Below are 23,583 nucleotides of genomic sequence, written 5' to 3' on the forward strand. Positions count from 1 at the left end.
TAGACTGGCACAGTGAGTAGTTAAAATGCACCTGTCTCTTTTAATCACAGGCTGTATGTAAAACATTCTGTGAAACTTGCAGCTCTATGGCATAAGTAAGACTCCATAAAAAGAAATTACCGGTATCTTTTGGCCTTTTACACTGTGCATTGTTTTCAAATGATAACATTTCCCATGTCCTTGCAGTTCCTCATTGGGTACATTTGTTTTATGAGAAATGCAAAATGTTATAACTGTTGTGATTCTATGTTTGTGAGTGCAACATATTCAGGAGCTATTATAAGACTGTGTGTGTGTTCGCGCGCGCATGTGTACCCTAATTAATTTGTATCAAATAATTCATGTATCCATTTTAGCAGTAGTTTACTACCTTCTATGTAAAAAAGAGGTAAAGGTAAAGAACCCCTGAACGGTTAAGTCCAGTCAAAGGTGACTATGGGGTTGCGGTGCTCATCTTGCTTTCAGGCTGAGGGAGCTGGCGTTTGTCCACAGACAGCTTTCCGGGTCATGTGGCCAAAAGGATTAAACTGCTACTGGCGCAATGGAACACCATGAAGAAAACCAGAGTGCACAGAAACGCTGTTTACATTCCCACTGCAACCGTACCTATTTATCTACTTGCACTGGTATGGTTTCCAACTGCTAGGTTGGCAGGAGCTGGGACAGAGCAACAGGAGCTCACTCCATCATGGGGATTCGAACTGCCGATCTTCTGATTGGCAAGCCCAAAGGCTTAAACCACAGTGCCACCCGTGTCCCTATGTAATCCTGATTAGGCATTGTGAAGGGAGAGAACTTCTTTCCTCTAAGAAGTTCAGAGTACTATACATGGTTTAAAAGCCACTTTGGAGATTAAGTTGTGCTTCAAGACAAGGGCCTCAGATGATGATTGCAAGGTCCAGGTCAGTTCATCTAGAGGGAGGCAGTCCTTGAGGTATTACGGTCCTGAGCCATTTAAAGCTTTATAGGTCAAGACCAGCACTTTGAATTGGGCCCAGAAACTAATTGTCAGCCAGTGTGCAGACAGACCAGGATCAGTGTAATATGTTCAAGCCATTCTGCCTCAGTGAACAACCTTGCTCCCAAATTCTGCACTAGCTGAAGTTTCTGAACAGTCTTCAGAAACAGACCCACATATAACGCGTTGCAGTAATCTAACCTTGAAGTTTCCAGAGTAATTGATTAGCAGTTATATAATCCACATTTGAAACAGGATGAAACTGATCCATGGAGGCATGCCCTAATGGCAAGGAGGAGCATCAGCCTGACTCCCTCAGCTGCCACAATCTGTAGGGAAGCAGGGGTGGGGGAGCAATGACGATGGAAAGGAGCAGGGAAGCAAACAGAGAAAAAGAAGCAAGCAGAATAAAATGGCTGGAATGGATCTGCAGCTCCTTCCTGCATCTGTCTCCGGAAGCAGCACAGATGTTGCATTTCCATTCCAGCCTTTTTCTTCTACCTGCACCTGTCTCTGTCCCATGGCTCTGTCTCTATCTGTGATCCACTTTCCATCATTCGCTCACACCTGCTAAACTGCATCTCATTCTCTAAGTCAGGAAGATGAAGAAACCATCTGGAAGAAGGTACAGGGTTATAAAGACTAGGACTAGCCGCCTGAGAGACAGTTTTTATCCAAATGCCATTTTGGTTTTAAATGCAGTGTAAGGCAGTCTCTGTGGGAGTATATTGTGTTTAATTATGGGGTATCAGAGTTTTTAGGGGGTTAACCAGGCTGAGATAGCTGGGATAGCAGACTTGTTGGTTTTTGAATGTCTGATGTAGATTTTTTCAATTTCGTTATTCTCTGTGGGGCAATGACAATAAAGATTATTGTATCGTATCATAAGGTAAACCTTAATCATTTTTGGTCAATATGGCTTAGCTCATTATCTGCTTAAAGATCATGAAAATTATCTTTGTATATAGTTAAAGCTATGGTTTTCCCAGTAGTGATATATGGAAGTGAGAGCTGGACCATAAAGAAGGCTGATCGCCAAAGAATTGATGCTTTTGAATTATGGTGCTGGAGGAGACTCTTGAGAGTCCCATGGACTGCAAGAAGATCAAACCTCTCCATTCTTAAGGAAATCAGCCCTGAGTGCTCACTGGAAGGACAGATTGTGAAGCTGAGGCTCCAATACTTTGGCTACCTCATGAGAAGAGAAGACTCCCTGGAAAAGACCCTGATGTTGGGAAAGATGGAGGGCACGAGGAGAAGGGGACGACAGAGGACGAGATGGTTGGACAGTATTCTCAAAGCTACTAACATAAGTTTGACGAAACTGAGGGAGGCAGTGGAAGACAGGAGTGCCTGGCGTACTCTGGTCCATGGGGTCACGAAGAGTCGGACACGACTAAACGACTAAACAACAATGCCTAGTTACAGCAGAATAATAATAATGATAATAATTTAAAAAAAATAAAAATCATTTTAAGTATTTCAAGTTTTTATTTTTAAAGTAAAGTTAATTGTTAATTAAAAAATAAGTTTAGTGAAGTTTTAGTTCCTGTAGTTTGATTAATAAAAAATAATGTCCTTTGTGAATATGTATGAGTATGCATGCAATAAACATTCGTCTTAAAAACAACAACCCTGGGTTCACACCCTGATGAAATGTGCTACTACACACACCTATGCAGCAGTATTTATTTCTGTGCACCAGCTGCTGGGGAGCTGCATCGGGAAAGAACTATTAACTTTAAACCCTGCCTAAGGACTTTCCAGAATCATTTGTTTGTCCACTGTAGAATACTAGACCAGATAGACATTTGGCTTGTTCCAGCACGATTGCTCTTATGTCCCCATCCTCAGATTGCAGTCCTGTGCACACTTACTTATGAGCAGTAAGATCCACCAAATTCAGGGATTGTTTTCTGAGAAATTATGCTAGAGTTTCCTCCAAATAGAATCTGATACAATAGCACAAAATGATTGCCAAAATTTCTATTTAGGTTTTTATTATGTAATATTCTCCGTAGGCAATGTGGAATTGGGACATTTAGGTCACTATGGTGCATTTATGGTTTTCAAAAAGTAAGTGTGGAGCACTTTCCTCAAGTCACTTTAATGCACCTTCCATTTTCATTCAACAGATGTCACTGTAACACAGGCCAGGCACAGAATACTGTTTGGCAAGGAATGGGAAGATATGTGTCTAGCTGTTATGTGTATTTAAAGAGCATTTTCAGTGTGCCAGGTTGAATTTCTATATTTATTTATAAATGTTCCCCAACATCTTAACAATAGTAGATTACTTGCAGGGTAGGGAAATGAATTCCTTATGTAAGGTCAACATTTGGAATTTCCAAGTTGAAGCCCTGAGAAGGGATTCTGATTTGATGTTTCGGAAGTAAAATTAAGAAAAACAATTAACATTTATTCATGGAGCAAACTTGGCTTATAAACCAAAGCATAGGTTAATTTTATTTCATTCATGAATCTAGACAAACTTATTTACTTCAACTTTCTCTCCATCACTTAGAATGTGAATATATTTTGTTTCAATAGGACATAATCACAATTAGCTTTCACTATCCTCTGGGAAGCCACACACACAGGTTTATTGCCGTCCATAGACCCAAAATACACAGTACAACAATAGTATATACAGTATGAATAGTTAGTAAGGTGTAAGAACTGGGAAGTCTGTACTCTTGAGGCCCAACTAAATGATGGTTTAACGTTATGTGCACCAGCTGCAATGAGACTCATTGTCTTCCTCCATTGCATGTTGAAAAACTGAAGGTTTTCACAATAGTTTTAAACAAATTGAAGTTTCTCATTTACCCTGAATACGGGAAACTGTGGCTTCTGCAAACAGGACTGGCATGTTATCAGGCAAAATAAGGGAGCTGCAGGTGCTGAGGACTGGCAATTTCCTACCCCACTCTCCCAAGCCATTCTTCCTGACTCCCCATCATGTTTTGATGATGGAACACTAGAAATTATTCATTGGGTAAATGCAGCATTGGGAGAGGGCAATGCATTGGGGCACTGACAGCACTTTCCAGACTAGGGGTGTGTTTACGTTAACACTATTTTTTATAGTACAGTGGTACCTCGGGTTACATACGCTTCAGGTTACAGACTCCGCTAACCCAGAAATAGTGCTTCAGGTTAAGAACTTTGCTTCAGGATGAGAACAGAAATCGTGCTCCGGCGGTGCGGCAGCAGCGGGAGGCCCCATTAGCTAAAGTGGTGCTTCAGGTTAAGAACAGTTTCAGGTTAAGAACGGACCTCCGGAACGAATTAAGTACATAACCAGAGGTATCACTGTAATTTTATTTCACATTAACACTTGAAAGTAGTGCTTCCCAATTGGTGGTCCGCGGACCCCAGGGTGTCCACATAACCCACCCAGGAGGTCCGTAGCACCACTCACATAACGAAAACTATCACAGAGATGTCAAAATTTTCAAAAGTAGGGGGTACATGGCTTGGCTTTTGAAAAAAAAGGGTGTTCATAGTACTTAGCTAATTGGGAACCACTGCTTTAGGGCACAGGGAAGTGGTCATCTTCACCCAGTGTGTTTCTCTGCATGTTCTCCCCAGCTGTTCACATCAGCACCGTTTCATTAGTGTCAGATTTGTTTCTGTGTACACTAAAGGGGGCATTGGTGGTTGGGAATGTCCATCCCCTATGCAAAGGTGTTCACAACTCAGTTTGAGATGAATTAGCAATGGCTTAAGGACTCCAAACAATCTGAAGCTGGTTTGAGAAACACAACAAACTGTAGTATTTTATAAACAATGCAAGATACGTTTGCATTTTGCAGAACATCATATGAACATTGAAAACCTCGCACTAGAAATGCAGTGAATGAGCAGTAAACTGAAGTGTGAGCACAGACCCATTTCTCCTGCTCACAGATTTAGCTTTCTGCTCTGTCCTATGGCCCCAGGGACTGTAAGGTTATGTCCCATTTTTGTCCCTATTCAGCTGTAGATTGTGTGCTGGTTTGGCTGTGCTTCCTAGCCAATACCACCAAGAGAGCAATAGGCAGGCATGGACTGATTCACGTAGCTTAGGTTATGTGATGCTACACATGGAAATAAAATAGGCAATTTTGGTCCTAACAATAAGATAAAATCAGAATGTTTTGATTTGAATGTAAATTTCCAGCAGATGAAATACATTTGTTCTATGGTGTCAAAGTGAACTGAACTCGTTTATGAACAGTGCATAAAAGCAGTTTGACGTCTGAATATTTAATGTATGCATATTATATACCTTAACCGACTTTCAATAAAACATTGCCAGTTTGTTCCAGTGGTTTAGTAAAGAACTTAAACTTCAGAGTACAGCATGTATGAAGTACAAATATAAAATTAGTGCAGCTTTTATTAGTTTTTCTGTGAAAGCTATCTTTTAAAAACAACAAAGAAAACAATTCCCAAAACTGTAACCCTTCGAACTGAGGTATGCTAGTCCAGAGAAATAAAAGCTATGGAGTTGCTTTTTGTTTTATTGTGAGGTACCGAGAAGAAAAAGAAACAGTGAGAACGAATAATGACTAGTTTGGTGTTGTCTTTGTGCCAAGTCCTGCTGTTTTTATTCATACAAAACTCCATTGATCTCATGCATTTAAGAATGATTTCACATGCAGCAATGGCTATGATCCTTAAAAATGCTTCTTATGTAATTATTTTTACACCCGTGCAAAATAGACATCTAATTGGAGTTCTTTGATTAAAGTACTTTCATAATACTGTGCTGTTCTCAGCAGGCCTTTATTTACACACACACAGGGCTGCTGCTTCTGCTCGCTTGACTTGCCCACACTGCCCACCCCACTCCCTCTCCAAAACTATTCCCCTGATCATAAAGCTCAGCCAAACCACCTCACCTTTCCTTGGAGCTTCTCCAAGTCACCATCCTCCCTCTCCCATTACACCTCGCAGCTGCTGTGGGAGATGGGAGAGAAAAGCCTCTCTGAGCTGCTTGTTCACTTTCCTGCCCACCTGCTGTTCAAGTGGCATATTGCAGTTTGGTGGCCATGCAAACTGCAGTGTGACGACATCCTTACACACACACGAAATGTGCAAACTGCAAAAATAAGTTCAGACATATTGGTTGAGTCTGGATTAACCATTAAGCCACATACAGCGTGCTCTAGAGTTGTAGCAGAGTTCCAGCCAAGATGGATTAGTCTATGTCCTAGTATATGCCTTTCAGTAGGTCATCCCATTGGAAGAAGCCACTGGTAGCCAGAGTAGCTCTTCATCCTCAAAGCACCTGTAAGTAGCTATGGCCCAAGGTACCCCTCTAATGATCTCCTGTCCCTGTGCATCAGGCAAGAGGAGAACTGCCACTCACACATCATCATGACAGTGTACGTACTGCCTTTCAGTTTTGGCTGGTGGAAACAAGGACAGAGATTTTGTGGTTCTCTTTAGTAAAAGAAAAGAAAAAAAGATGCTGTATCACGAGAGTGATGAGCAGAGATGGTACTTCTTTGTGCCTGAAAAGCAGCTGGGACCTTCTGTTTTGGCAACCAGAAGCCACTGCAGCCACTAAGAGGTTTCATATTTTTGTTTGATGCCTTGTTAAGAGACAAAGGTAGGAACCAAAGGTAAGAGTGACTTGGCTTGCAGAGTGAGCTTGTTCTGTTTCTCCTGTTAGGCTGTAGTTCCTTTTAGATCAGGCACAGGCAAACTTGGATCTCCAGATGTTTTGAGACTACAATTCCCATCATCCCTGACCACCAGTCCTGTTAGCTAGGGGTGATGGGAGTTGTAGTCCCAAAACAAATGGAGGGCTGAGTTTGCCTATGCCTATTTTAGATTATAGAATCCTTGAATACAACCAGGGGTGGTTTGATAATGATGTTCAAATTGCTATTTGCATTTCCTGTAGCTTTTCATAAGCGTGTCACTCTGTTGTACATACTAAAAGTTAGTGTATTTGTATTCTTAATTGTACTATCAACACAATTTTCTGGTGTAGGAGAGAATATACACACACAGGTTTATAGCTGTTATGCATCTTTCCCACAATAATACACATCTTTAAGACTGATCACAGAACACACATACAGACATTTTGAATTTAAGACCTAATTTTCCAGGCTCTGTTATTTAATCTAATCCAAAAATGACAGTTCCCAGTATGTACCATGTCACACACATAGAAAAATTCAAAATTAATGTACACGAGAGACAAAAAAATGCATTATGAATGTAGTTTATGAAAGAGCCCAAAGGTATGATTAAAATAAGTGTATTGCATGTTAAAGCATATGAGAATGTACCTCTACATTCCTCTTATTATTAGTTTTAGATATTTTGCAAGGATGAGCATCTGAAGGTAGTTTTTTGGGTGGGGGCAGGTAAGTAAATGCTAAAAGGGAGGATCATGCCAATTTCACACAAACACGTGAGAGTAGTATCTGTACCTTTTGCCTTATATCTCAGGTTTTACAAGTGATAGAAACTTGTTCTTTTCTAAAATAAATGAAAGCTGGGAACCTAGGGATTATGGTTCATCCAAGGAGACCAATTCCCCTCCCCCTGTGGACACCTGTGCTTGAAAGCCTTCCTACACACATAGAATCTACGCTAAAATTATGAAGACTATGTTATAGGTATCCTGGCAGGTGGTATACCCAAAGTGGATTGTGTTTAAATGTTTTTTGGCAGCATTCTTTTACTCATGTGGGAGTGCAATACAATACACATCTACATAGTAGGAAGCCACATTGAGTTGTTCCCAGCAGGTAAGTGTTCATAGGGGCATATTCCTAGATAAGTGTGCCTAGGATTGAAGTCTTAGAAACACATTTGATATCCATGGCTGTGATCCAGATCCATGGAATGTTGCCCTAGGTCACATGAGAAAGCACCTGTGTTTTGTTTTTCTTGGGTTGCCTTAGTGTGTGGCTTGGCTACCTGCCATCGTTATCATCATCACTATTTATACAGCGCCCACCATGTACATGGCACCTTACAAAGCTTACACAGGCAATCAGTAATTGCAGTACTGTTCTCTGTAAGCACCTTACTGCTCAAACCTAAGTATACACATTCAGAATACCTACTGAGTTCAGTAGGCCTTCCTAGTAAGTATGGTTAGGTTTGCAGTTGTGATGTGCCTTGGTTTTGGCTTGCTAGAAGGCAGATACTATCTTGCTGCAATTAGCTAGACTAGATGGCCTGCTGTTTCCATTATTTCCATGAGAGCTCGCACAACCAGTTGCTGGAAAAATACGGGTGGGTGGTATTGCCCTCATTTTCTTTTGTGGATTCCCCAGAGGCATTTGGCTAGTCACAAGAGGAAACAGGACTCAGCAGGACTCTCTGCAGTGCCGGGGGTGGGGGGCAAGCTGGGGTTGGGTTTTTTTGCCTCAGGTGAAGCCTCCAGAGGGACACCATTGAGGCTCCCAGCCTGTGTGTGTGTTGTGTGTACACAAATACCAAACTGGATCTTTGACCCAGTCCCTGCTCTCTTTATGCTCTTAAAATTGTCTTTGACAAGCTGGTGCTCTCCAGATGTTTTAACTGCAACTTTGACCAGGCTGGTGGAAGTTGTAGCCCCAAACATCTGGAGAATGCAAGCTTGGCAAAGGCTGCCTTTCAGCAACTTGTGTGGAACTGTCCCATACTGAAGCATTCGGACACATGCAGACTTAAATTGATATGATCATGTATCATGCGAGTCCTCTGGATATACTGCATAAGAATTGCATAATTTATTTTATTGGTGATGGTGAGGTAAATGTTCTAGTTATCTAACTTGGGGGAGACACTATAGCTCATGCATTGTATCCAGAATACACAAATCCAGCATGTGCCCTTATAATTCTCACAATCTAATATTCCAATTATCTGAACATTTTGGATGTCGAACCCACAAACTACTTGAATAAAGGAGGATATACTTGAATAAAGGAGGATATTCAGTGATAGTTGCTTTCAGGTAAGGAGATTGCAGACTTTTTTCAGAGTACTGTGTTGAACAGGAGTTGTTTCCAAAGAAATGTTTTGAGGATTACATCCTCAAAGGTCAATCTTGCTTCAGTTGAAGTAAGTAACAAAACGCCTATTACAATAAATAGGGGAGTTAATGACTGGAAACCTAAGTATCCTGACCCAAAATTAATTTCCACTGTTTATGAAATCAATGTGACTTAACTTCCTAGTTAATGGGTTTACAATTAAGTGTACTGATATCTGGTACTAGGGCTTTGTACACGTTGTCATCCAGCATGCTCCTCCTCCCACCACCGGTTTGGGAAGTGATGCACACACCACGGTTTGCCACAATCCATACTGACAGTGTACCTATCCTGTCGTTTCTTACGAAGTAATACTGCACACCCACGACCAGCTTCGATCCAAATGGGGAGGGGCGCGCGCGCAAGAATGATCTATCTGCATAATATATACACAGCCCTGTTTGCGAGCTACTGGACGGGGGGGGGGGGCGGAATCCACCAAGAAAGGACGCATTAAGGAGGAAAGCCTGTGCATATTACTGACCTACACTGCAAACATGCTTAGCAGTTTCCTGCACGTTGCATCCTTGGCGCCTCCCCCTCCCCCGTGCACCTCCCTGGCACATGCAACAGTAGTCATAAAATGGAGTGGGGAGAGGGACGAAAGAGCATCCACCCTGAGGGAAATCCGTGCTAGGGAGCGACGAACAAGATGAATATATATATATATATTCTTCTCCCCTGCCTGTTTTGAGCCCCCACCTGTTTCTGCCTGTGTCACATACGCTGCTTAGTCATGACAGCACCAGCTGCTGGTGCTGCTTATGCCTCCCTCACGAGCACCCAGCCCCCCTCCCTGCCCCTCTCCCCCCCCTTCCTCTCTCCTTGGCAGCAGCAGCTGCTACTTCCCAGTCACGACTCCCCTGCTGCTACCAGCCCCCTCCCCCCTCCATTTCTCCCTCTCTCGGCTCCAGCTGCCAGGCAGCGGCGGCGGCAGCAGAGGTAAAAGCAGCAGCATTAGCCACCGCCGCCGCCGCCGCCTCCGTCTCCATCACGGCCCCTGTGGTTGCTCGGGAACTGCAAAGCCAACCGAGCCTGGGCGTGCGGTGGGCGGGGTCAAACCGCGAGGAAAAGGCGGGCGTGGGGGTGGAGCCACGGCGGCGAAGGCCGCGGAGACCCCCGCCCATCTCCAGCCCACCGTGGCGCAAAGCGAGCGCGGTGTGGGGGGGCGGGGGAAGGAGGCGGGCGCCTAGCCCCATTGGTTCCCATGGGGCTAGGGGCGTGGCCTCCTCCGCCCCGTGCTCCTTTCCCATTGGCGGGGGTGAGTGTCAGTGGACCAAACGAGAGCGCGGGCGGTAGGCAAGGGGAGGAGGCAAGGCCCGTGTCGGTAAACACCTCCCTCCAAGCCTTGCAAGCGGGTAGCGGGTTTGGCTGAGAACGAAGCGAGCGAGCTGCGAGGCAGAGAGAGGAAGGCGTGAGGCAAGTGCGGGGAGGAAATTTTCTCTTTTTTTTCCACGCGGGCGGGCAATAACGAAGGCGGCGCCAGGGAGGCAGTGGCGGCGGCGGCGATAGCGGCAGCAGCAGCAGCGCTGAGGGACGGAGCGGCGGGGGATGCGAGGCCCGGTAAGCCGCGGGCACTCGGGAGTGGAGGCGTTTACCTGCCCCACCTGTCGCCCACATTGCAGTTTCCCCTCAGCCTCCCTCGCCTCCTCCTCCTCCTTCGCATAACCGCCCCCCCCTTTTTCAAATCCCACCCACAGCCCTCAGCCCCCCAGAACACGCCGTAGTTGCCACAGATGCCGCCTACTTCCTAGCCTCTCTCTTCTCTCTCTCCCTCCCCCCCCTCAGACCCCTCCACCTCCAAATTCCCTTCCTGCTGTTGCCTTTCCCCAACCGAAGCGCAAGTCCCATTGGGCATTTCCCCTCCCCTCACCATCCATTTCCCCACAGGGCTGCTGCTTCTTTTTAAAGGGGGGGGGGTATTCTGGTGGTTGCTGTTAGGGGTATTTTCCCTGCCACCATCGCCACCCCACAAGTGCAGCCGCCACCGCCTCTGTCTCCAGCAGCAGCAGCAGCAAGACCTAGGGCTTGCCAGATCCCCGCATCCATTAATATGTTGTACTGGGAGTGATGGTGGCGTTGGAGACCTCGGCATGATCCATCTCGCCGGGCTGCTTTTATGTGCTTGGCATTCTCGTGGTGCTTTGAAAAACCCAGGCAGCTTTTCCTCCTTCGCTGCTCCTCCTTGCCTATTTTTATTCTTCTGGTATGTCATACATGTGGCTTTCTTCTCTCTCTCTCTCTCTCTCTCTCTCTCTCTCCCCCCCCCCCCCATCTCTTCTCCCCCAATGAGTTAGGTGTGAGCAATATTATGTATGCAATTGCGCTGCAGACTCATGTTCTGTGCTGTGGCTTTTCCTTCCATGTCCTGTTAGTAAAAATTGCAATTTGGGCTGAAAGCCCCATTCTATGCCATGCTTTACCTCTGGGTGCTTGACATACAAGGTTTTGTGCACCTTTCCCTTGGCTCCCTGTGAGGATGTGTATTTGAATAGGCACAGATGTGGGGGAATGTTAATTCTTACACATCACAGGTTGGCTTCAGTTCTCTCTCCCCCCCCCCATCTTTTGTGATAGGTTTTTTTAAAGTAAAGGTGTCAAAGATTGCTGCGAATGGTACATGCAGCCTTAGAAGGAAGCTGAATGTAATAGCAAAAGCCTGATGAAGCTCCGTTAAAAAATTCCCTCTGTAAGATAGGCTCTGGGATTCCCCTTATGGTGCCATTGCATGTCTTTGCTCTGTAGTACAGCATCTGTGTCCATCACAATGTGGTCAACTAACAGACCCAGTAGAATTGAAAGTATAATTGAGTAATCTCTGTTCTTCGCTAAAAAAATTTAAAAATAATTTGTCTGAAGCTATTTCTTGTGAAAGGGTTGGGCTTTATAATAATGCAGGATATGTGTGTGCATTGCTTATACAGGGCAATGTGTTTGAAATTTTCAAAAACGATATTCTATTTATCTGGTCAAGATAAACATTGTATTTGTTAAACATACTCAATGTATGCATCCATGACTGAAATACTGTAATTATAGTTTTAATTATCAAAAGCAGACAACATACTAAAATAAAAATAAAAACAGCCCTTTAATTACTCAACAGCCCTATTGCAAATTAAATTTGAAGTTTTGAAAGAACAGGATTGAATGAAATGTTTAATTTTCAGTTGCTCATGTCTTCTACCTTCTGTTGGAAAGGTTCAAAACCCCTGGCCTGCTTTTTCTACTTGTACATATATATTGTAGCTGCTGGCAGTTTTTAAAGATTGCTCCTATATGAGGCACTTAGAATGAAATCAACAATTGTTATATAAACTCATTGGTATAAGGTGAAATTTGGGCAACATTTACACAAATGCACACATGCACACACATATATATTATCTCTTCTGCTTTCTCCTTTTTGGTGAGGGCTTAGTTTAGGAGCTCTTTTCCTTGCCTTAGCTTATGTGATGAAATGACTTTTAAAAATAATACAATTCGTCATATAATAATTGCATTCTTTTGTGAAGAAAAGGTTATGTGAGTTTCTGTGTCTTCCCTGCCTCTCCCCGCTGCCCCCTCCCACAGAATGCTGTTTTGGGTGAATGGTGGAGGCAAAGCTCCTAAGTTAGCTCAAAACAGCCATAAGTTGCATAGGTTGCATACCTACCTGGGGTAGGGACTAAACCTTTGAACTTAATGGCACTTACTTCTGAATAAAAATGAACAGAATTTTAGTGGCATAGTGTTTAATTATTAGACTTTCAATAAAGTCTCAAATTTAGTACTTGGAAAAAGCAAATTTAAATGCTAAATATCTGTAGTTGCTTATAACATTAATTATATCTGATATGTATATATTTTTAAATATATACATAGTGCTTTAATGTTCAAAGTACATTATTGATCTTTACAACAATCTTTTAAGGTAGGTAGAATTGTTGTCTTCATATTACTGCTGACAAATAGTATCTTTAAGTCAAGTAGCTGGATTTGAAACAAGGACTCTGGCTCATGGCTTAGGTCCCACCCCCCAATCGTATGTCTACTCAGAAGTAAGTCCTACTGCATTGTATGTTGCTTACTCTCAGTGAAGAGGGGTAATTAAGATTAGGTGTCTTACTAAGGAAAGTGTTTGTAGTAGGCTTGAATTATGCAACCTTTGGGATTTGACGTGTGGTTTGAATCCCCGCGGCGGGGTGCGCTCCCGTTGTTCGGTCCCAGCGCCTGCCAACCTAGCAGTTCGAAAGCACCCCCTGGTGCAAGTAGATAAATAGGTACCGCTTACCAGCGGGAAGGTAAACGACGTTCCACGTTCCGTGTGCTGCGCTGGCTTGCCAGATGCAGCTTGTCACGCTGGCCACGTGACCCGGAGGTGTCTGCGGACAGCGCTGGCTCCCGGCCTATAGAGTGAGATGAGCGCACAACCCTAGAGTCTGGCAAGACTGGCCCGTACGGGCAGGGGTACCTTTACCTTTACTTCCTCAAGCAGAACCTTAGTAAGTCAATTTTAGATTGGATTCCTGTTGCAGAGATACCCTAGGCCACTGATTAAATTTTATATTTTGGAATTAAGTAAAAATTGAGTCAATGCTTTTAAAAAATGTATAAAGTCCTGTAGTAGCTTTTTACTTTTTTATTTATTTAGTTTCATTTTCTTTTATTTCCTTTATTTTTAACTATGCTTGTTAATACTGACCACATTGTAGTGTATTGGGGTGCAATCTATGCTCCTATTGCTGATGGAGTGGCCCATGCTGGAAAGGGGGGCAGGACAGTTGTGTCCACATCAGATCAGATGCCATTGTGTGGTGGCAGTGAGATTGGTTTGGGATCGAGCGGATTACATGTTGGTTTTCCCTTGCTCTCAAAAAGAGCCTTTTGAGGGGGTGGGGTCCGCTGGGCTCTGCCAGTAGGCCACCCACCCACTCATTCAACGGATGGAAGGGAAAGACTGGTGAGGATGAGAGGCTGACTCACAAAAAACCTGAATAAAAATATTTTTTTAAAAAAAATACAACCACAGACCTGGCATGATCAGGGGTTGGATTGCTCTTCCTTTCTTATTTCTATGTGCCACATTAATACTGCAAGTTTTTATAATGACTAACTTTTCTGTATCATTCTCTTCTAACAGTATTATGGTCAAATCTTTCTAATGTATAGTATGTCATGGTGGGATGCGGGTGGTGCTGTGGTCTAAACCACCTAGCCTCTTGGGCTTGCTGATCAGAAGGTCAGCGGTTCGAATCCGCACGATGGGGTGAGCTTCTGTTGCTCTGTCCCAGCTTCTGCTAACATAGCAGTTCTAAAGCATACCAGTAGATAAATAGGTACTGCTATGGCATAAAGGTAAATGGCATTTCTGTGCGCTCTGGCTTTTGTCCCGGTGTTCTGCTGCACCAGAAGCAGTTTAGTCATGCTGGCTACATGACCCCGAAAGCTGTCTGTGGACAAATGCCGGCTACCTCGGCCTGAAGTGAGATGAGCGCCACACCCCATAGTCGCCTTTGACTGGACATAACCATCCAGGGGTCCTTTACCTTTTACCTTCAGTACTTCGGGTTATGAACGTAATTCATCCCGGAGGTCCGTTCTTAACCTGAAGTGCACTTTCGCTAATGGGGCCTCCCACTGCCACTGCGCCGCCACCGTGCAATTCCCATTCTCATCCTGGGGCAAAGTTCTCAACCTGGAGCAACTGCTTCCGGGTTACTGGAGTTTGTAACCCAAAGTGATGGTAACCCGAGGTAGCACTGTATGTCATGTGTGGAAGCTATTGTATTACTAATGCACTTAAGTATGACTTTGCACTTTTCCATGGCTTGTATTCAATTCCTCATTTAAGACTTTATTTTTATGCATTGTGTAGAAGTGTAGCTTGATCCTATGCATGTTCACTCAGATAAGTCCATTTCAATGAGTTACTTCAAAATTAGTATGCATGGGATTGCACCATTACTATTTTTTACAATGCCTTGTTCAAGATAAACAAGATTTCTTGTTGATAACATTCGTATCTTTGAAATCATATTTATTGAGATTTATTCAGGTTAAGAACAATGATTTATCAGAATCTCTTGCTCGGTCTTTCAGTAAACAGTTTCTTAAAAAAACTATTTTATAGGGAGCTGAGCTTGTTGTCTCATGTGACTACTGATTCAAAGAATAATGTTACTTGATTGATGTAATACATAAATTAGTAAACAAATATGTAGTGTACATACATCATTGCTAAGTTTATGCACAGCCTGATGTGTGAATATTTATCCATTGTATTCAATGCGACTTGCTTCCAAATAAGTGTTTTTAGGATAGAAGTTTGTAGTAAGAAATGCTGTTTAGTAAAGTATTTCATCCTAGAATGATACTTTGACTGCTGTAAATTGTCACTCCTAGGGCAGAGCTTATGGCTTTGTGTTAGCATATCTGAGTTGACAAATGATGTTGAAATCTATCAGTAACACAGTGTGACTATTAGTTTTTTCTGTTAATGCATGGACAAAGACCAGCCAGCTGGGTAGGTAGGCGGAATGAGAAGGCAACCAACCTAAATTCTCCCCCTTCTTCATTTTGGGTTTGTTTTTTTTAACAGTCAAGTTAGGAGGGAAACACTAGCGGTGCATCTTATTCAAAGATGGGAATAAAATGTCTATAAACCGACCTTCAAAACCTATACAAGATGCTCCTTGATAGTAATCCATAGCCAAAGTATGCATGGGCAGCTGAACTTTTCATACCAAGTGGGCCGCAAGAATACTCTGACATGGAACCCACAGACTGCACACTCCCTTGTTGCACTTGGGGGGTGGAGCGAGGCCAAAATTTGACACCCCCCCCCCCGCAGCCCTCATGCAGCCTTCCCAAAGCTGGATAAGTGAGGTCTGGGATTTGGGAAGGAGGTGCGAGGCTCTGGCAGGGTCCTAGAGCCTTCCCATCTCCTTTCCAAATCTGAGAAAGCGCTAACTAGGCTTTGGGAAGGAGGCCGGAGGACTCTAGGACCCTGTCAGAGCCCCCATGCATTCACAAAGCCCAGTGCCTCACTGACTCAGCTTTGAGAAGGAGGGCTGTGAGAAGGGTGTCAAATGTTGCTGAGGGCTGCCCAGAACGGCCTTGAGGATTGCATGTGGCCCTAGGACTGCGTGTTGGACCTCCCTGTTCTATAACGTTTGAAGGCCAATTAATAGACAATTTATCCTTGATACCCTGTCACAGTTATAGCAATCTTGGCAGGGCTTTCACTGTTGTTATCCCCTCCACACAAGCAAGGGGGGAAGGGCGGAGATGTAGGATGTTGGTAGTTAGATAGAGGGCTGTCTTTGTGGTAGTGATCAAATTAAGGCACTACTTCCCTAGGCACATGTGTGGATGATGCCATCACTGCTATTTTTAAACACCATGTGACCTCTGACCTATTCTGCTATGTTTTTTGTTTTTATTTAAGATATGTTTCTTGGCTACTTTATCTACTGTTCTCATTTTTATGTTCTTATTGGCACCTCTATACTTCCTTGGTTCCTAAAATAACTTAAGGAAATCAATGGAATGAAAGTTTTGCATCTCCTCCTTCCCACTGCAGCTATGTGTGTCCCCTAAAAGTCTTAATAGAGGATCAAGGGACTCCTGAGCAATTGGGAAGGGAAATGGTGAGCTGCAAAGGTGGGAATAATTGGGCTTGGATCCAGTAGTCCTCCCCTTCCCACATCTGTTCAGCATAGACCTCTTACCATTTAGAGAGGGTTTTAGAGGTTGCAGGTGGCTTCTCATGGGATGAAAGGATGCAAAAATGTTTTTTATGTGAACTAAAGTTACAGATAGGGTTTTCACTCTTACAATTTTTTATCCGTTGATTTCACAAAAATATGAATAAATACTAGTTTCTAATAAGAAACATATCAATGCTGTAATGCTGTTAATTGCTAACAATCCCCATGTTGCAGGTCTGGTTTAGGCTGCAAGGGATTGTTGTACAGCAACCCTATGCATACTCTTCTATTAATATCTCCATGGTAATAGATTATAACCCCCATATAATATAGATTATATATTATAATCTTGGCATTTTAGAAGAAGGTTGAGGTTGCCAGTGGTTTATAACAACCATCTAATAAAAGCATTTAAGCTCAGTTATAAAACATCTGTATTGCTGCCAAATAAAGTTTTATCTATACACACATACATACAGTTACAGGTTTTTCCTATGATTCTACATAGTATACCTCAGTTTTTAAGTGGGAATTGTACCCTCTTCCCATCAATTGGGTTAGAGTTGCTACATAATAGGCAAGCTACCGGATATCCATCCTCAGATTATTGAAAGGGAATTGCCTGTCCTTCAGAGATTTCTCTTTTTCCTTCCTTGTTGGCAAATTCTGTGTAGTTCTGTTCTGTCAAAGTCAAGCTGCCAAATGCTCTTCCCCTCTCAGATTGATGGAGGGGGGAGCAGATGCACCACCTTTCCCTCCTTTTTTCTCACCCCAAGCAGGCTCCACCAAACACAACAAAGTAGGCTTTAGATTGGTATAGTGTTGGGCTTGCTGTTATCTTGGTCATGGTGAGTTTTTTTATTTCCTCTATATATCTAGTATTTTACTTATGATTATTGCACTGACTTACTGTGCCTTATTAGAATACTGTATATATATTAATGTTTGTCTTTATATTACTTGCCGCCTTAAGGGTTTTTCTAAAAGGTGGGATATGCATTTATTTAAGTAAATAAATGAATAAGTTTAAAATACAGCTAGAGGATGGGAACATGGTTCCATAGCTTTGGTTTGCCTTGGTAACCAAGCCTCACATACCCTGCCTTCATAGTTGCAAGTTTAAAACAGGAAAGTGGGGGCTAAATGGTTTGGATACTCTGCAATCTCTCCAGCCTTTCTACCACCTTCTCCTTAGCCTTGAGGTTGGAAGTCCAGTTCTCAAGAAGTGGGGGCAGGAGAGTGTCACTGATGGTGCTTGTATCACCTTCAAGTAGCACTGACAATCAAGACCAGACAAAAACAATGTGTACCGCTCTGTAATAAAAAATGTCCAAGAAGTTTTACAATAAGTTGCAAAACTCAGTGGGTGGAACCCAGAGAAACATAGGCATAAAGGAACTAAGGTAGTGGTAGCTAACCCATAGGCCAGATCTCCCCTTCCCCAAAAAAGACCCTCCCAGAACTTCTACTACCTCAGCAGAACCAATCTAAACCAGAGAGTGTGAAATGTCATCTGCATGGTGATACCAAAGCCGAAAATTCAGGTTAACCTTGAATTAACTTTGAAAAGCATAGGGAATAAAATGGAATCCTGTGGCATCAGTGCCATGGAGCTTGGCAGAAGTTCCCAAGCAACACCTTTTGGAATTGATGCTATTAAGACATGGCGCAGCAAAAACTGTGGTTCCCCCATTCCTAATAGAGACTATCTAGAAGGAGAGCATCCTTAGAAAACCTCTAAGAGAGAGATAGGGAACCTATGATCTGCAGGTCTAACTAGGCCTGCCAAACCTCCTTATTTGGCCTGCTAGGCCATTTTGCCTGTTCCCACCTACTCTATGTCAGCTGCTGGGCAGGTAAAATACCTGGTTTCGCCAAAGAGAGAGATGCTGATCTGTGATGCTTAAAGTCCTTTCCAAGGGACTTCATAAAATAATGCTTTGTAAACTGTTCTGTGAGACCTGTGTAGGCAAAAATGTTCTGCAAGACCTGAGTTGGCAAAAAAATCACCTGATGCTATTGTGACGCCAGACGGTGGAAAGGTGGATGGTCATGACTAATCAAATCTGGGATGTAAGGGGGTGGGATAAGATAACTTTGTGGCTTGCTGGTCAGATTCAGTTCTCTACTGCTGCTTTAAGAGATCCAGGTCACTCTCCCCTTGTCCCGTCTCTTATTACAGGTCAGCCATTGTGACAACTGAGGCAGTTTCTCTGCCAAAGCCAGGCAAAGTTGAAATACAGGTGATCAGATCCATCCAAGAGTGTCTGGAGTTGCATGGCAACCACTCCCTTGAGCAGCTTCCTCAAGAAGTGAATATTTGCAATTAGCAAACGATAATGTCTTCCAGTGTGGCATTACCATTGTCTTATTCAAGATAGATGGCACTTTCCCCCTTGTTGCCTCCTGAATCCATATGGTCAACTCTTCTGCTAGATGTTAGACTAAGAAGGTGAATGGTTGAGCAAATATGTTGTAGGCCATAACTTGTTTTCAATACCTGAAATTTAATTTATAGCTCAGGACTAGACTGTGCACTAAACACCTTCATAGACTGAACTCCTATAGTAGTGGATGCTACCTGCCTAGAGAAAATCTTTATATCTGATATTACCCTTAGTTTTAAGCTTTATTTGGGCTATTTGCTAAAACGGTTTCACATAAATCGATAAGACCAAGAGCCTGCAAGCAATTTTTTTTCATTTTGTGCAGGTTGCTTTGACTGGTTTGTGTGCTTTTTGTTTGTTGCATTATACACTGGTACCTCAGGTTACATATGCTTCAGGTTACAGACTCCGCTAACCCAGAAATATTACCTCAGGTTAAGAACTTTGCTTCAGGATGAGAACAGAAATTGTGCTCTGGCGGTGTGGCAGCAGCAGGAGGCCCCATTAGCTAAAGTGGTGCTTCAGGTTAAGAACAGTTTCAGGTTAAGAACAGACCTCCAGAATGAATTAAGTTCTTAACCCGAGGTACCACTGTAATAATAATATTGTTGTTGTTTAGTCGTGTCCGACTCTTCGTGACCCCATGGACCAGAGCATGCCAGGCACTTCTGTCTTCCACTGCCTCCCGCAGTTTGGTCAAACTTATGTTCGTAGCTTGGAGAATATTGTCCAACCACCTCGTCCTCTGTCATCCCTTTCTCCTTGTGCCCTCAATCTTTCCCAATAATATAGATAATAGCAATTTTGATTTCTTGTTAATTCATGCATTTTTGTCTTTAAAAAGCATGCCTTTATATTTAAAGCTGTCTTTGTTTACTGTTGTATACTGTAACCACCAAGAGTTGGTGTACAAAGAACTTTTGTTAAACTTGTTGAATTGTATTTATTGTTCTTGCATGAGTGTACAATACAATCAGTGGCTCCTAAGAACGTTTCTTACAAACCAGCTTTGTATAGTGTCAGGCTGATGGCTTATCTAATTGAATATTGTGTCCCTTGACTTGATTGCCTCAGAACCTAAACAGATGACTTTTCTAGTGAACCCACCTGAGGTAGCTTGACCAGAGATACTAGGGACTGAGATGGAGACATATATGAAGTGTATGTTTTGCCAGGGACCAGTGTTTGAAATTAGCCAGGTGCCAGGCACATTTTGCACCTGGCTTTCGATCACTTGCAACCAAGTGACTATGCCTGGGCGGCAGGATGGTGTTTGATATCTTCACCATCTGGAGGTGCATGGCTGGCGATCATTGGATCTGGACTGTTTTCACACACTAATATCCCATTCTGTAGAATTCTATCAGTTATATTTTATCTGCCCAATCAGAATGAATTTCCTGTACCAAAATGCTTCTCTAGTGCACCCTGAGCAGGAGCAGTCACCAGTAAGAAATAGAGGTTGGAATAGGCCAGTATATATGTGGACTGCCCTTGGATCAAGCAACTTTTCTTCTTAAGTTCTCAAAGCTCAAAGTTGTCATCTGAACTAGCCAGATGTTTAACTGAGAATCAACCACACTCAATCCATCATTTGAAAAATAAGACTTTAGAACTGTCTTGCCCCAAAATGGCAACTAAACATTCCATTTTGGCAACTGTAACCTTGGTTTAAGGAGCCATTTGGCACCTAGCTTATATATCTGAATTTCTATCACTGCCAGGGACACCTTGTGAGATGGTGCAGATGTTAAAATGTTGCTGCCATGTGATTCCAGGCCTTTGCTTGCAGATACAGCTTGATGCCAGTAGCAAATTGCAAATGAGGTCTAGTAAAGTTTATGATTAGACTAGGGCTGTGCCAAACTAAAACCTGTTCTCCAGTTTCTTGATGTTTTGTTAGCCTGTAAGAGCCTTCTGTTTTTCTGCCTCATTTGTGGGGTACGTAGAATGTTATAATTTTGGTTGGTGCAGGGCTGTAAGACACTCTCCTCTCAATTGGTTAATATTCATTCATATAAGGAGTTTGATCATTTGTGTTGACAGTCCCGTAAAACCAGTTTATAATTTGCTTGTAAAAGAAATATTCTGGATGCAGAGTTGGAGAGTATACATTCAACAATGTTGAATAGATTCACATTCTCTAATGCATGCTAGTTTGTGTTCAGCTGTGTTGCATTACTAAAAATAAATGTACCCTCTCTGGATTGAACATTCTGGAGGAGGGATAAAGAAAATGAATTATCTGTCTTGTAAATGTACTAAACATTTGCATTTTAAGTAACTGAATAATGTGTATTCCCTTCTGATTTGAACCATAAGATGGCTTAGTAGAAATTACATGAAACAAGCTATAGCTAGAGTTGATCAAGTGCTTGGGTAGGGGCCTATGCAGGTTAGAAATAACCATGACTAATATGGATAGAGCTGTAATTGTGAACTATGACTAGGAGCAGGAGGCATGAAGAGAGTTGGCTTGACAGGAGGGAGTAAGTAACACTGGGGCCCATTTCCAGTCCAGATCAAGGGAACACCAATGTTTGGACAAGATTTGCTTCATCTTTTTGGATACAGAATTTTGTCAAACAGATCCCCATCTGCCATAAAATTCAGTGCAATTTTAAAGTCTTTTATCTTGATTAGCCTGGGATGATCAGTCGTTTTCACAATCTCTAGTTCAGTTTCATCAGCATATTGAAGAAACTGCATTCTATAAACTCAGCAACCTACAGCAATTTCATGTAGACATTTAAAAAAGAAAGAAAAAGAAAGAAGTACAGTTAAATAGGAAATTGTTTTAGAATTGGTAGCTGCTCCACTGCCATTCCACTCTGATAGTAGGAACCAGCAAGGCTTCATATGCAACAGTTGTCTGCTACTCTGATCTTCCCCCGCCCCAGCTAGGATTGCTCTGTTAGTATGTTTTTATCTACCTTTGTTAATTGAACTTGCTGTTGATTAGAATAAAAGGTTTGGAGACAGAACTAATCCCTGAACACCCTACAGGACAACTCTCAGGGAAAGAAGTGATAGTCAGCAACATTGTTGCATATATACTGACTACCAAATATAACCAGATTTCTAGCTTTGCTGTATTAGGATAAGCATAACTTTGCAGGTTATAGTTTTCACCTTCCAAAAACAAACAAACAAATAGCCCCACCCCTTTTCTGAAAAGTGGGAATAATCTTAGACCTTAAGAAGAACATGTTAAAAACGCAGCCGTTCTGGGATCTTTTTAATGCTTGTTCGTCGCCTTCTTTTTAAAAGTTGCTTTGTCATTTTCATAATACATAAACATAATCAAAAAGAAAAACTCCTTCCTACCCACCTCCCGAGCCCCAGTTCCATTCAAATACACACAGATAATTCTCCTTCAAATAAAAGTATATTTCCATATGTCCCCGTAAGTTGCTGGTAGTCCATAGCTATGTTCTTTTGTAGTTGCTTAGTAAATAAAGCTGAACCATGTTTATTAAATTTGTCTGATCGTGTGTCGTTCCTTTGGTCTTCAGCTTTGTAAGTCAGTTTTTCCATTAATATCAAGTCCTATACCTGCTTAAACCACATTTAAAACAAATCAGCATTTAGAGTTCTCCAGTATCAAACAGTTGTAAGGTCTTCTTCCATCGTAAGGTAAGTTACAAGGTCCTTCTGAATGAGATCCATGATGTCTGTAGAGTAGATGGAACAAAGAGAAATCCTGTGGTCTATATCACTCATTTAAGCCATGATCAGTTCAGTTTCCCAATAAACCTTATAATGACCACCACATATGAATAAAACACCCAAGCTGCAACTGTTTTTCCAGCATTGTGACAGGATGCTTTTATTAAGTTTATTAAGCAGGGAGGGTTGTTTTTTTAAAAAAATAAATCCCAGATCAGCTAGGTTTTTATTTTTTAAAAAATAGGAAACACGAGTGGTTTCAGCACAATAATTGAGCTTAAAAACAAGTGAAGTAATTTACCTTGAAGCATTAGTAATGTGCTATTTTACTTTTAAGTAATATTAAGCAATCCTTCCAGGCCAGTGTAAGATGCTATACCATATTGATATTGCAGCATTTCATTTAAGAAATGAAACGTTTGTTCATTGTATCTCATTCCATATAAGTTACCAAAAAAATTATAAACCACCTACTGCATTATGTTGGTAACCGCTGATTTTGGTTGGTAGGCTTGTAAATAAATTGTAAATAAATGTGCATAAGTTGCACATTACCTGTATTTTGGTGCACTAAAAATAGCAATGCAGCTTTGTTTTTAGGGTTGCAAAGCCCAACAGATTGGTTCATTGATCTATACGCATATGCTTATTTAATTATTTAGATTCATTCCTACCCTCAAGTCTTGTTTCACATGAGCTTCTCTGTTTCCAGGGCAGATATGTAAAGATAATTTGTTCCTCAGTCAATTTGGTTGATTTCTTCCTTTGTGTAAAGCTTTACTTTAGCTGTGATTCTGTTACAAAGTGCCCCCCTCCCCATTCTGCACTTAAAGAGCTCATAT

At 42.3% G+C, this 23,583-nt stretch overlaps 1 protein-coding gene across 3 annotated transcripts in view; it reads left to right on the forward strand.

Moving 5' to 3' along the window:
* The first annotated feature begins 10,277 nt into the window (after nt 1-10,277).
* The window catches only part of CDKL5 (cyclin dependent kinase like 5), a 68,430-nt gene continuing 55,124 nt past the window's right edge, over nt 10,278-23,583 (forward strand). For 2 of the 3 annotated variants that reach the window (XM_083734226.1, XM_083734228.1), the window contains exon 1: nt 10,278-10,557. The gene's annotated coding sequence lies outside the window, so the exon portion shown is untranslated. The remainder of the gene's footprint in view (nt 10,558-23,583) is intronic. The other variant, XM_083734227.1, reaches the window with a different exon arrangement.

Source organism: Podarcis gaigeae (genome assembly GCF_964106915.1).
Source record: "Podarcis gaigeae genome assembly, chromosome: 4".
NCBI classification, from domain to species: domain Eukaryota; kingdom Metazoa; phylum Chordata; class Lepidosauria; order Squamata; family Lacertidae; genus Podarcis; species Podarcis gaigeae.